The following is a 13,864-nucleotide window of genomic DNA, read 5'->3' on the forward strand; positions in this document are numbered from 1 at the left end:
CTGAATCAATTTTTGACCCTTTTATCCACACAGCTGGAGACACCTTTTTGTCATTCACTAACAGGAACAGGATAGGGTGGCTGATTCCCACGTGCACATGGTGCATCCTGAATGTGTTCCCTCTTTAACTTTCTGCAAAGGAGTACCATGACATCAGAAATCCCTGATCAAGCTGTTTTCTGTTGTTCTACCTTTGATCACCAGTGTTAACAACATAGAAATTTGGTTGTTTTACCTTATGATGGGGTTCCTGGAAGAAGTACATGAGGAAGCCCACTACAGTGTTTCCTAAACTGTAATTCCTTTATGCTCACCCTCTTTCTTGGGACTAAGACTGCAACGTGAGAGGTTGTTCTGTGCCAGGCACTGAGTCACTTGGGATATGAGTAGCATTTCAACCTTATCTCTGTCAGGTGGATCTGCAAGAAAATACCTAAAGAAAAACAAACAAACCACTGCATGAGCCTTAAATTTCAGTCAGCATTTGGAGCCCAGTTTCACTGTAGGATTGAGGGCACGACAGGTGTTAAGTTTGCTCTGTGTATTACAGAGACTTAGTACTTTGGGGAGGGGGAGATTATTTTGTCTCTTAACAAAAACAAAATTAAAACACATCTCTGAAGACTGTTGCTTTGAAGTGTCACACTTTTGCATAGTCTTGATAATCAGTAATGAAGAGAGAGTGCAGATTACAAAACAACATAATCAAGGGATAATAATGAATATTTCAACAGGCAGACATTTCAAAGTTTTAATTAAAATTAGTAGTGCTATTGATATTGTAATGTCTTCGGGTAACATACAGGCAAGTAATCACAGACCTCCCAAATGGACTGCATTACACATGCAATTAATTATAGAAGATGTTGTTCAAACCACCCTGGGATCTCTGAGATTTAAAGCAAGTGCTCAAGCATTTCACTACAGAAGGCAGCTCCACTAACACAGCCAGCAGATCAACTATTATACTTAACCCAGATGCTTCATTGCTGCGATGCAGCTCAAATCTGTTCTAGCAACAATCTTTACTCATCTGCTTTAATAACACAAATGCTTCTCCTTTTGCCTAAAGTGAAAGCTGGTATTTTTAACCACAGACTATGAGAGCTTTGGGGACAAAAGAATACCACCTACAGAGCTGTTCTTTTTACAAGATGCCCTCCACGCTGTAGGGGAAGAAAAGTTTAATCAAAGTATATTTCTTGCTCTTACTTTTCTTTCTCCTTGACACTGCCTCCACCCAGTGCTCCTACTCTGATGTTCTTTCAGGATTCTCAGGTTTTTCTGAAGTTAATTTTGTCACTAGGGAGCAGGTCTGAAGGCTCCTTACAATAAGATTAGGGATCATAATAGTACCTGCAATTCATAACATAATGGCTTCATTTAGAGCATGGGGGGGTGGGGGGGTGGGTTGTTTAGAAACTGCCCTGAGTGTACTTTGAGTGTACTTTGACCTATTGCTACCTGTGGGCCTGAGCACACGCTTAAAAAGATCTTCCATGCCCCTCAGTGAAATCAAATCATTATTTTGAGAACTGAATCTCACACTGAGCTGTTCTGAATAAATCTCTCTCTCAGTTCAGTACACCTAATTCCCAAAGCTTACTGTCAGGAAAAGTAAGAGCACAGTCTAAGAGAATTCTTGTTTATGGATTTGAGGCCTCATGCACAGCAGGATCAAAAATGTCTAAAATAAATGAGAGGGTGAGATTGTAGCTTTTGTAAGACCTTTCCAAACTCTTTCACAGCAAGGGAGATGCTTCTCTCTTTGCTTGACAGGTGCCTTCCTTCCTCCAAATAGACCTCAGAGCACTTTCGAGACTGCTTCCTGAATCAAAAACTGCTAGGCAATTCCTGATCCTGTTAATATGGATAGGAGTTCTGTTACACACACACACAAAAAAAAAAAAAAATGGTTGGGGGGTAGGGTTAGACCTAAGGCCTTTCCCCCTTCCTCCAAACACAAAATGTTGCTACTGGGTTAGGCTGTTTAACAGACCTGATGGTGCTGGAGGGTTGTAAGTTCCTCAGTGCCACAAGGAAGGGAGAGGATATAGGTGTCCCTTTGCAAAACAGAGCAACATCCATTAAGCCTATTCAGGCTAATTTTCCTCTGTGGGGTTGTGTCTGGCCATGCCTGATCTCAGCAGCTGCTCTGCAGAAAGCAGCTTGCCTAGGAGGTTCATGAAGGGAGAGACAAAGCTGTGGTTTGGAATATTTACCGAGGCTGTTAATATAAGAAAACCACACTTACTAATGGCTTGGTAACTTTTAAGCTTTTTTCTTAGCTTAATTCACAGGCTGATGCAGCCTGTACCCCACCTTGCAGCCAACCAACCTTCCAGAGCTTTCTTCATTACTTTCAAGGGAAAAGGAAAGCCTATCATCATTCATGTCAGGCATTTGAAATGGTAGTGTGTAGGGATATGAGGAATGACAGCTCACAAAAGGAGGAAAATGCTTGGTTGCAGCCTTTCTATTCCTCTTTGCAGCTACTGGGGAAAAGCCTGCTCGTGATTTGTCCCACTGTGGTGACACAGAGGCTTCACCCAGAGATGTGGTTACTGCAGATCAACCATCATTGTCCTGTGGAAAGGTGTTAAATATCCCTGTGGTATGGGAGAGGTCTCTGCTCTGCCATAACACGGGATTCAGTTCTCATTAACGAGTTTCTTAGGCAGAGCAAAACACTTGTACTAGGTCTGAGTTTTAGCATGAAGAGGGGAAACTCCATCCGTGTTTTCTGGGGGTAAGAACCACAGATAAATAAATTTGCTTTGAAAGGTAGTGACTTATTTATTTTTTTTACCAATCTGTAATCTGTATGTGGATTAATTGCTATCGGTATCCTTACAAAAATTGAAATGTTTGATTTATTACTAGGAAAATATATAGACTATCCTAGTTCCCCATTGCGTTGCTATTTTAATATTAAGCAAGAGTTAAGGGTGGCACTCAACATTGCAATAATCTGCATAAACTGCTGAAAACTACTTTTCATTCTTCTTTTAACTCTTTTGTTTTTAAAAGCATGACGTCCCTCTTAGGGAGCCCTTTAGAATGATTGTTGGAACAAAATCTACTGATTTCAGCAGATCCATTAGTCTTTTTATTATCAGTTCTCCCAGCTGGAGCATGTTAATATCTGACATGTGTCAGGTATCCCCAGGTTCATTAAGCCCGTCTGCACTCTGACAGAATACCTCCGAGTAGTTCCAAAAGCACCATGAAAGAGTTTTTATTAATGATTTCCAAGATTCCCAGCATACTCCAATTCTATCCATGTTGCATTTTCATACTTACATGAAGCCATTACTACATAAATTAGTTGAACACATCAGATTTTATGATGCATTTTTTGTGTATTTAAAAAAGTGAAAGTACTGACATTACCTTTAGAGTAAATATCAAAACAGAATTGCAAGACATTTTGGTTTGCTCTTCAGTCAGGAGTCTGAGCTCTTAGCTGCTGCCAGTAATGGGAGCAAAATCCAAAGAAACAATGCAGTAAAAGATGTCCCCCTAAAAATATTATTCCACCTCTTTGCCAGCTTAAGAAACACACAGAACTTGAAGTGGGACAGTGGGAGACATACAGCATACCAACACTTTTTAATCTCTGCAGGCATTTGGTGTAAAAAATCTGCCATTATCCTTTGTATCAAAGCCAAGCGTTCAGCCCAAGTCAGGCTTCTGTTTCATTCAAAAATGCATGATACCTCCAAGCAACACTGAGAAGCAGTCTCCAGGGTTTTTAACTCTGAATCATATGTCCACTTTTTTCCATCTAAACCCTGAGAATATACAAATTAGCATTATCCGCAAGGATATATGTCCAACTCATGCTGTTCACACTCTAATGCTCGTGAATTATGAATTGCTTAAGGAAACATCACAGTCAGAGCATTACCATGACTGAACTTCCGTCTTTAGCAGAGAGGAGAAATTGTCCACACTTCTTAAGTGCTTGTTGAAGGCCATAGTTATGTACACAAACCTGCCTTAACCACGGGACACATTTTTCAGAAATAGGTGCCTAACTTTCAGCTTCTATATGTATATTTATTTTCCTAAATAAGCAAACTGATTTTTCAGAAAGTTTTCTCAGGAACTCCTACTACTATCTGTGACTGCATTTGTGAAAATCAGGTTTCTTGTTTAGGTTTGTGTATCTCACTCCCCTTTTACCCTCAGATTTTGGTCCTACAAATGATTGAGGTACAGAATACAAGTACAAAACCCTCAACCTTAGCAGCTATTTGCAGTCTCAGGGCTTGAAGTTCTTATACACATTATATTCACTCTTCTGCAGTTCATCACCGTCCTTGGGGTTGTTTAAGGAAAGGCTGGACGTGGCACTTAGGGACATGGTTTAGTGGGTGATATTGGTGGTAGGGGGATGGTTGGACCAGAAGATCTTGGAGGTCTTTTCCAACTTTTATGATTCTATGATTCTATATGACAGCCACTCCAAGGTTATGAAGACTGTGTAGGAATACAGATATTCAACACTTATTGGTCAAAATCACAGCTGTAATACTATCTATTCATTTTTCTGTAGTTAATAAAACTACACCATCTATTAAATTCCCTTCCCAGTCAGGACAATAATAGTGAGACTAACAGTCTTACTGCTGGGAAATTTCCATCTCACATTTATTTGATTGATGCTTACAGTATGACACTATGTCACATTCAGTCAACCCTTATTGCTGTAGTCAAGATCCTAGGACTGCTGAGCCGCAAAATATTAACTATGGAATACTAAAACCCATGTTTTCCTGGGGATATGTATGATCCTTAATAATATGTTCTTGTTGAGACTGGCATTTCTTAAAGCAGAAACTGATAAGAAATTTACCATGGCCATATCAATACTAGGGTTGTAAATTAAATAACTAACCAACAAAAAGGTCATTTTTACTATCTTCTGTGCCTTCTAATGTATGAACAAACATACATGGTGCAGGATTACTCTTCATTTCATTGAAGAACTTGAAATTTGAATGGAAAATGGGCTGACTATGAATGGCAAAGAAAGACACCCAGACAATATCTGGCTTGTTTGTCCCTCTTACACACGTTGGACTAGCAGCTCCATAAAGAAAATGAAGCTAACAATAATTTAAAGACCAAATTAAAAGGAATTCCACAGTTCATACAATAATTTCTTAATGAAAAGATTCTGAGATAACTAAGTGCAAAGATAAGAGAAAAGTCAGGCAAGCTAAGTTTAGGTAAACTGTATAATTTAATTCTCAAGTAAGTTCAGTTATTCAATAAGGACAAATAATTTTACAGGTTTCAGTAGAGAGGAAATATTCTTGGAGAATTTATGGGAAATAACTCAGGAGGGGAATAACTTAAGATCTCTTTATTTTGTGTCCCTTAAATGGCTTCACAAATGTAGCAATATTCTCTCAATCATATTAACTTTTGAAACTCGGGAGAAATTTTAGTGGAGATTTGAGATAGACTAGTCTGAGATAGTTGCAAGGCATAATTTAAGTGGGATTGTCTGTGCTGTGGAATTGTTTCAGCTTCAGTTTCAGAGATCAGTGGAAGGAATTGAGATGAAAGAAGAGAAATGGAAAGGAGAAAATAAGCTGAGCTGCTGTAAAGTGCTCACCATAAGCACTTTTCCATAGCCAACGGTCCTTCATGATATTTGCTTTACAAAATTTCTGCTAAAATGAGAGTTTGCCATACTCACTTAACACAGGATATCTCTACCCTGAGTGTACTATCTCTAGAGTGAGCACAAGGTAAGCTGGAGGATTCAGCTGAATAAAAGATGCCATTATTAAGGGTCAAACTCTACATTTTTTAAAAACTGAAGAATTGCACTCCTAGAAGTTGCAAAGTATTTCCCCTGCTGAAATGGAAAATTGTCATTTTCCCCATAATTTTCTTAGAAGGACAAATACCTGACATTTATTGTTGAAAACTAACTAGGTAGAGGTGCATCAGAGAGTAAGCATGACCTGTATCATTCTACATCTTCTCTTTTTGATGCTGCAAGAAAAATCTGTTGGGAGTATAACACAGTGAGTGATTCACAATGAAAAAAAAAAAATTACATTGAAAGCCTCATCAACAGGGGAAAAAAAAAAGGTTTATTTTTAAAATGTGTAGATCATCAAAAACTTAAAACGTGTTCTATGTGCATGTATTTCAGCTGGCAGGCTGTACAGGCGAAGCCAAATAGGAGTGAATTTTTTCAAACAATGAGAGAGGGGAAGAAATTGAAAGTAATCCCCACAGACCTTGCTGCTGAAGGTGCAGTATTGAAATCTCTCATGGTAGAGAGGGAGACTGCATGCAAGCATCTCCTGCTCTGACTGAGCATCCTACCTTTGGGCAGAGGAGAATGTCTTCTGTTTCTGGAATGGTGCTTAAGTTACGATGCTCCAAATAAGATTGAAGCATTTCAGATTTCTGAGATAAAATAAAGTCTGAGAGCCAACGTATTTCATAGCCATAGATTGACAGTTCAATTGACAGTTCATATCAATGTAGCATTCAATTATGCCACTCTAAAAACAACCTTGGAAAGGAGCTGCACTTTTCAGGGGCAGACATAGCATGAAATGCATTGAAGCATCTTTTTTTCCACTGCTGCTGGGTCACTGAGGTATCAGGAAGGTTGGATGTCCCTCATTTTTATGATGACATGACTATTACAAAGTAGCAAAATTTGTATATATGGCTTGTCCAAGTGTTATGGCTATCATCAAAAAAATAAAAGCCACCTATTACAACAACATGCAGAAATAATCCTTGCAGTATGTCATCATCAGTGGTGATACCATATAGATCAAAAAACAGCTCAGAAAGAGTGGGTGTTCGAATAACAAGAACACTGTTATATATCAGCTTTTTCCATATATAGAAAAGTGCACAGACTACCTTAACACATGGATTTTCTGACTGTTTTAAATACCTAATTTCACACCATGTTACATTCTTTATTATGTTTACTGAATTCTGGTAACATTCCTTGTTCATTGCTGCAAGAAAGCAATTGCTTCTACCTCTCTTTGTCCTTGTCCCATGGCAGTGATTACTGATGATGTGTCTGTACACCAAGACATACCAGAAACTGGACACTTCAGTAACTTTCTGGAATAGAACCAGAAAGCGAAAGGAAAGAAAAAAAAAAAAAACCCTTTTGGAATTATGAAGTCTTCTGAAAAAGAGAATAAAATGTTTGACAGGACCAAGCATGTGAATTGACTACAGTCTAAGTGGAAAACTTAGAGATATCAATGCCAGGGAACTTTTCCACTGAACAGAAGGGATTTGCCAATTCCTCTTCAGAAAGGGAAAAGTCCTCACATACTCACTTAATTATGTGTCTAAAAGTTTAGGTTAGGCCACATTTTAGAATTTAACTGGAAAAAAAAAAAAGTTTCAGGTTACAGGAAGTTCACAGCTTTAACTGCTTCAGCCTTGCCTTATTGTATGTGCCTGTCCTTTCTATTAGTATAAGAGTATATGAAGCTATTTTACATTCATTTGGTTGCTAGTCCTTTGCAGTCCTTACTACATTTAATACATACAATGTGAAAAACAGGCTAACATCCTTGTGAGGCCAGACTTTCTGATATTTTTTTCTTCAAAATGTTTTTTTTTTCCTTTTTTCTTTCTTTTTTTCTTTTTTTCTTTTACCCATTTATCTTTTAATGATGGCCAGTGGCAAAAAGAGTCATCTTAGTATCATGTTTTCAAAACTATCCGGTGTTTGCAAGTGCTTTCCGTCAAGATCACTGCTTCAGATCTTAGCTGAAACTGCTGGGAGAGCACCTGAGGTCATTCATCCTGGAGCAAATATTTCACAGTTACTACACTTTCTTTATCCAGGTAGTAAATCTTTTCCTTTTTCTGTAAACAAGCTACTATGCCAAACAGTTCTCTATGTCCAGCTGCTTTTGCTGCAAACTGCTTCCGCAAAAATCACAGAACACTTCAGAAAGATAATTTCCTAAAGAAGAATACTATAGATACAAGGCACTAACTCAACCCTTTAAAGCAAAGAATAGCTGACAGTCCAATTCCTTTACTTTCAACAGAGGTGGAATTGTGAAAGCTATTAAATAACAATAACAGAAATAAAGAGAAAAAGAGAGCCCAGAAACTACAGAGCACCTTTCTTTTTCTAATCTAGTAGAGACAATTCTAAATGCCAGTAAAGTTGGACCAGCACGTTCATAAGCTTGAGATATTGTCAACCCTGAGCAATGAAGGGTCTAGAAATGGCAAGGTGAATGCACAGCCAAAATAGGACATATGGAGCCTGACTCTCTTCATGCTTCACCAGTTCGAATCCAGTGTGATTGGTCCTGCTAACTTACATTGATTCACTCCTGATTTATGGCACACTAAATGGAAACTGAATCAAACTCAAATAGGGGCTCGCCACAGAAAAACAGTTACTAATCTTGGACTCTGCACTGACAAAAGATGCAGGTCTTAGACTGAAGAACGATGATGACAGGTGAAATATATTGGGAGTACTGCAGGAATGCTGACAGGTGAAATATACTGGGAGTAGTGCAGGAGTGGGAAGACACAGAAATTACTCTTAGTTTAATCAGTATTACATTAAAGTCCAGATGTCCCAAATGAACTGCTAGGGCATTCATACCATCCATAATTTCCACTTTATGAGAACTAGCATTTTGGGAGGGAGAGAAGGAAGGACAACAAGCTTGTCTGAGAATGCTGAACCTTCAAATTCTGAATTTGGAGACACCTGGCTCACTTCTGAATTAGCTCACCTTCACAATGTCTCAATTTAATGCCTCGTATAATGTTTATGTACTGTAATCAGGCAGCAAACTGGCTAAGCACAGAATCTGTCATAGTTTGAAACATACAGACCCTTTTTATTCTGCAACTTGTTACAACATTTTTTCTTCCTTTTATAGCATACGGTGAAGATCTAACTGACCATGTTCTGGTCTTTCTGGAAGAAAACATCAATTGTACCTTGAAGTCTGTAATTCTGTTTGACCTGTCAGTAGCTGCATTTGCTAGCAGAAACGCTAACATCTTCACCATCTTCAAGAACATCTACTGTTGTTCTATCCATGCTCTCCATGGACGCTGACTTGCTAAGATGAAACTCATGAAGGGGCTCTTAGAAGCATTCAGTATCAGCTTATTACCTTATGTCCCCTGCTGTTTCTGCCATCTGAGGGAGGATGATTTGACTCTGCTTAGTGTCAGGGAGGGACCTATTCAAAAAGTAATGTTGTCCAAAGGAAATACAGCTCTACAGTGATGCTGATGCATATGCTGGTCATCTGTGCCACTCATACTGCCAAATCTGATTCAAAAAATTCATACTTCATAGCAGGAAATAACCCAGGGACCTTTTTAAATCTCAAGTATCTTTAGAGTTATGATATGGCTTGAGTTAGTCTCACTAAGCACACACAGGGAATGGCAATGTGACTACCATGCTAGAAGCAAGGCTAACAGTATCCATGGGGATTTTTTAACAACTGTAGTCAAGGGAATAGTGTATGAATTCATATCTGGAATTTTTCCCTATTTTTAATGTAACTCCTACCCAGTCAAACTCAAGCTGAAAATAACATGACAAACCTAATCAGTGCAAATCTGCCCCAGCTGAAGAGGTGTTTTCTCCTTCAGTAAGTTAGAAGATACTGAGGAGGATTAAAAGTTTGCCCTGCAAAATAAATCCAACACACAACTTAGTTTATTTCATTGGGGAAAAAAAAAAAAAAAGGTAAACTGCAGAACTGTTATGTAGCAGAGATATTCTTCTAAGTGGAAGACCTTATTATTACATATTACATATTCAGGTATTACATATCTGAAGTTAATATGAGTCACTGGCAGTGCAAGAGCACTGAAGATTTGGCTGTAGGAGAGCAGCTGTGGTTAATGACAGGAAGAAGCATATACAAGCCACTGGAGAAAATGATTTTAAAAATTTAAACCTGACTTATTTTTATTTTTTAATAGCAAGCCTGAATAACAGGAAAAACAACCTGGTACAAAAAAATGAAGGTAGGAAGAAAACCTTAAGGAATGATCCGTGTTTACAATGGTAACTCACATTTTATAGGAGTATTTTGGTGTTGTGCTTTTATACTAGATCTAAATGGCCCCTCTGTGTTGAGGGCTTCATTGTCTTCACTACCTTGTGTGATGAATTAGATTCAACCTTGATATGAATTTATAATCTGGAAGTCTCAATCAGTTTAAGAGAAAGGCATGAATTTGACCCATGCCACAGTCCCCAGAAACTGAAGGGCTGAGACACAAGGAAGGATACACAACCCAGTTCTCTTGACCAACATCTAGTGCCTATCCAGTAGATGAACCATGAGGCCTCTCGTATTGTGAGTATATATGCTCATTTGAACTATTCATTATAGTTAAATAATTTGTCATAATAAATGGCATTAAAGTTTCACATTTAATAAGATAAGATTTCTAACGACCTGTCAACCCAAGAGTTTTCAAAGTGGACAGTTCAGATGCCCAAGTGGCTGCTTCTTCTGAAGTATGGTATTTGATATCTAAACACCTAAACACATGATATTTACACAACATTCTGGACATTTCCACATGACACAGAAATATCCAAAATAGGTCATAAAACATGCTTAAAGATGTAAACTAAATAAATATATGTATATTGGAATATATATATATTGGAAGAATATGGAATAATAAATAGAATACGGAATAATAAATGGAAGAATGAAAAAGAAAAAAGTCAGAAGAAATACAACATAATATTTCTAAAATCATTTAACTAAGACATCAAAGTACCATTGTCCAAGCTAAGACTTAAAAAATTCCGCACAATAAATACCTAATCAATTTAGGAACCTGCATCTAAATGTGGAAGCCTCTTAGGCATTTTTGACCTTTGAATCTATTAACAGCATCTACACATACTCACATAAGTTGAAGACATAGATATTTTTCAACAGATCCAACTGCAAGAAAAGTGAAACCAAGAGATTAGAGCAAATAGTGGCTCCAGTGGCCCACACACTTTGTGAGTAGACAATTCCTCACTCCAGAATTCCCAGTAAGGTAGCTGGGAATACCCATGTAAATAACTGCCCACAAACATGAATACTCATGTCAGGATGGTTGCATTAGGTAAATACACCATTTCTTTATTGGTGCCTCCAAACAATTTACTCAACATTTTACGAGAGAGGTTGCACAAGGGGAGATACTGTTCTCATCTCAAGAAGCTGGTAGTGTAAATCAGTGTATTTCACACAATATCACAGGAGATTCAGAAACAACTTCATTCTCATTCAGCTATCTTCTCTGCTAGTTTGATTCCTATATCTACCTCTAGCTCTATGTTATTCAATTGGTGAAGGCAAGAAATAGAACCAAATACTTTAAGAATGTTTTAAGAAAAAGGAATTCTCTCAGAACTGCTCTATCACCAACATTTTCAAGATTTTGTTTCTTAATAAAATATACTGTTTTATTTAGGTAGTTGTTTCCATAGGATATAGGCTGAGATGGGTTTTCTGATAGAAAACAAATCTTTTGCAGATTACAGAACTATAAAGGAAAGTTGGATTTCTAAAGGAATGACTGCACCCGAGTTCTCTTACACACCTACAAGAATACTTTTTTGTGCTTATCTGCTACCACCAGACAATTTGCCTAGGGTCTTACAAGCACTAAAATATTTACACCCAGAAGGTTTTGTTCTTTGTGTAGATGAATATCTATATATATATAGCAGGGCCTCAAATGAAGCATAGCTGCAAAAATTGCTCCTGTCACCTCTGAAAAACAGTGATGGATGCTGTGCACTGTGTACATGTTTCTGTAAACTGCAGCAGGAGAAAAACCCCAGTGGGACCTGTGTTCACGGCACACAGCTAGGAGTACAAGTCCTCAGTTCTTGCTCCTCCACCACACAGTTGAGGAAATAGAAAACAGGAGGAACAGCATGAGCAGACTGGTTGTCAGTATCCTAGCCCCTCTGTGATTTAGATCTCATCTGGCTTGCCTGGATGATGCACTGATGCCCTGTCTGGACTATACACTGAAAAATTAAAAAGGAATTCATTGGTGTCAGTAGTCTTACTCAGCGTTGAATAATATCTTTATTAAGGTTTAATATATTGGAAACTCAAGGGAAAAAATAGCATGCAGTGCACCCATGTATTGAAATATGAAACATAACCAGGGCATTGCTGAGCTCATTTCAGTGTAATTGCTGAAGAATTGTCCCATTAGTCTCCGGCAATTTGTGAGCAGCAAAAAAAGAGCCATATGAAGTGAACTGAAAATAACATCATCAAATAACCTACAAGGAAAATAGAAGAAAAAAAATAGTGTGAATACAAGGTCAGCACTGGACAATAAATATCTAATGTGTGTGGCTGCAATTTGATTGCTCACATTTAAATATTTATTCATTTTAGGGATAATTCAGTCCAATAAAATTATAACTCTTTTGCATTCATCCTTATTTGAGCCATTCTTTATTCCCATGTCTCTATAAAGCCAGAGGATGAATAAAGTCAATAAACAGTTTCTAGATCAGCTAAATTTCTGTGTGGGCAGAGGCTCTTCCTGGGGGCTTGTTGCATGAAAGGGTAAGAAAGTTTGGCAGGACCTAAACCCCTTTGCATTCCAGCTTGTCCTCAGATATCAGAGGGGCTGGGGGCAGCTGGACTGAGATTCTGAGTGATGCCCAGTTTGGCCCTATAATCCAGTCGCATTCAATACATTAAATTATCACAATCACAGATTCACAAATAGTGCAATACTCTTTCAATCTAGTAAATGACTGGTGTAGTTTGTTGAAGCAACAGGAGTACAGGTTCTTTTGGATTGCCAGTGATAAATACACTGTCTGCAAAGCACATACGAATACCAAGAATATGACAAACACATGTGCTGACTTATGGCACAACTCTCTAAAGGATGTTAGGTTCCCTGGGGAAGCACTTGCTATAACTGAGAGTTTGAATCTCACCTAACGGGTGTCCCTATGGGGTGGAAGAGAGGTTCAGCCCATCAACTGATCCCAAAAGTCAGCAATGTCTTTCCAACTTTCCAACTGCAATCATGTCTTCCCCAACATTTTCCTCTTGAGCCATTTTTTTTTACTATTTTCTACCTTTTAAGTGGAGCTTGAGTGACTTTTGTCATACGTGTCTTCGTTGTGATTGGTATAAATTTTTCTCACTTTGGTTTAAAAGTATAGGCTCAGAGAAATTCAGAGCATATGCTCAGTGAGGGGTGGTCACACCTTGGAGGCAGGTAGCGTTTGGGATGGAGGTGTGTTTGGGCATTATAATGAGATTATAATGAGTAAAGTTCACCCAGAGGACGTGATTTGGTTATCAGTTAGACTCAGGACTGGCCATGCAGTCTATCAGTTCCATAGTACCATCCAGTTCCCCATCTTTACAGTGATAGCACAGAGCCTGACCATGGTGTCTGCACTCTGCGCCACCCTCCATGTTTTATCTCAGAGTCAGGACTCCAAGCTCCCCTGGTGTTACCAATACCTAAGGTTGCAGGTTATGTTGCCAAAGGGACTGTCATGGAACAAATTTCTTGCATATCTGCCACATCTCACCCTGGAAGTTCCCTCAACGCTGAACCTTCTCTTAAGATGTGGACATATGTTCAGCCACAATAAGTCAACTCCAGCAATTTTTCTACAGGGCATCATGGATTTCATGGATCAGAAAGCTGAGTCCTGTAAGATCTCTGGGAGGGAACCGCTCATGTTGGTGCAAGACTACTCCCCTGTATACAAGGCAGTGGCAGAGGGCTGTGAAAACAAATCACAAAGGTTTATTCCTTTTGTGATGTATTCAAAAAT

The sequence above is a fragment of the Anser anser genome (genome assembly GCF_964211835.1).
Source record: "Anser anser genome assembly, chromosome: 1".
NCBI classification, from domain to species: domain Eukaryota; kingdom Metazoa; phylum Chordata; class Aves; order Anseriformes; family Anatidae; genus Anser; species Anser anser.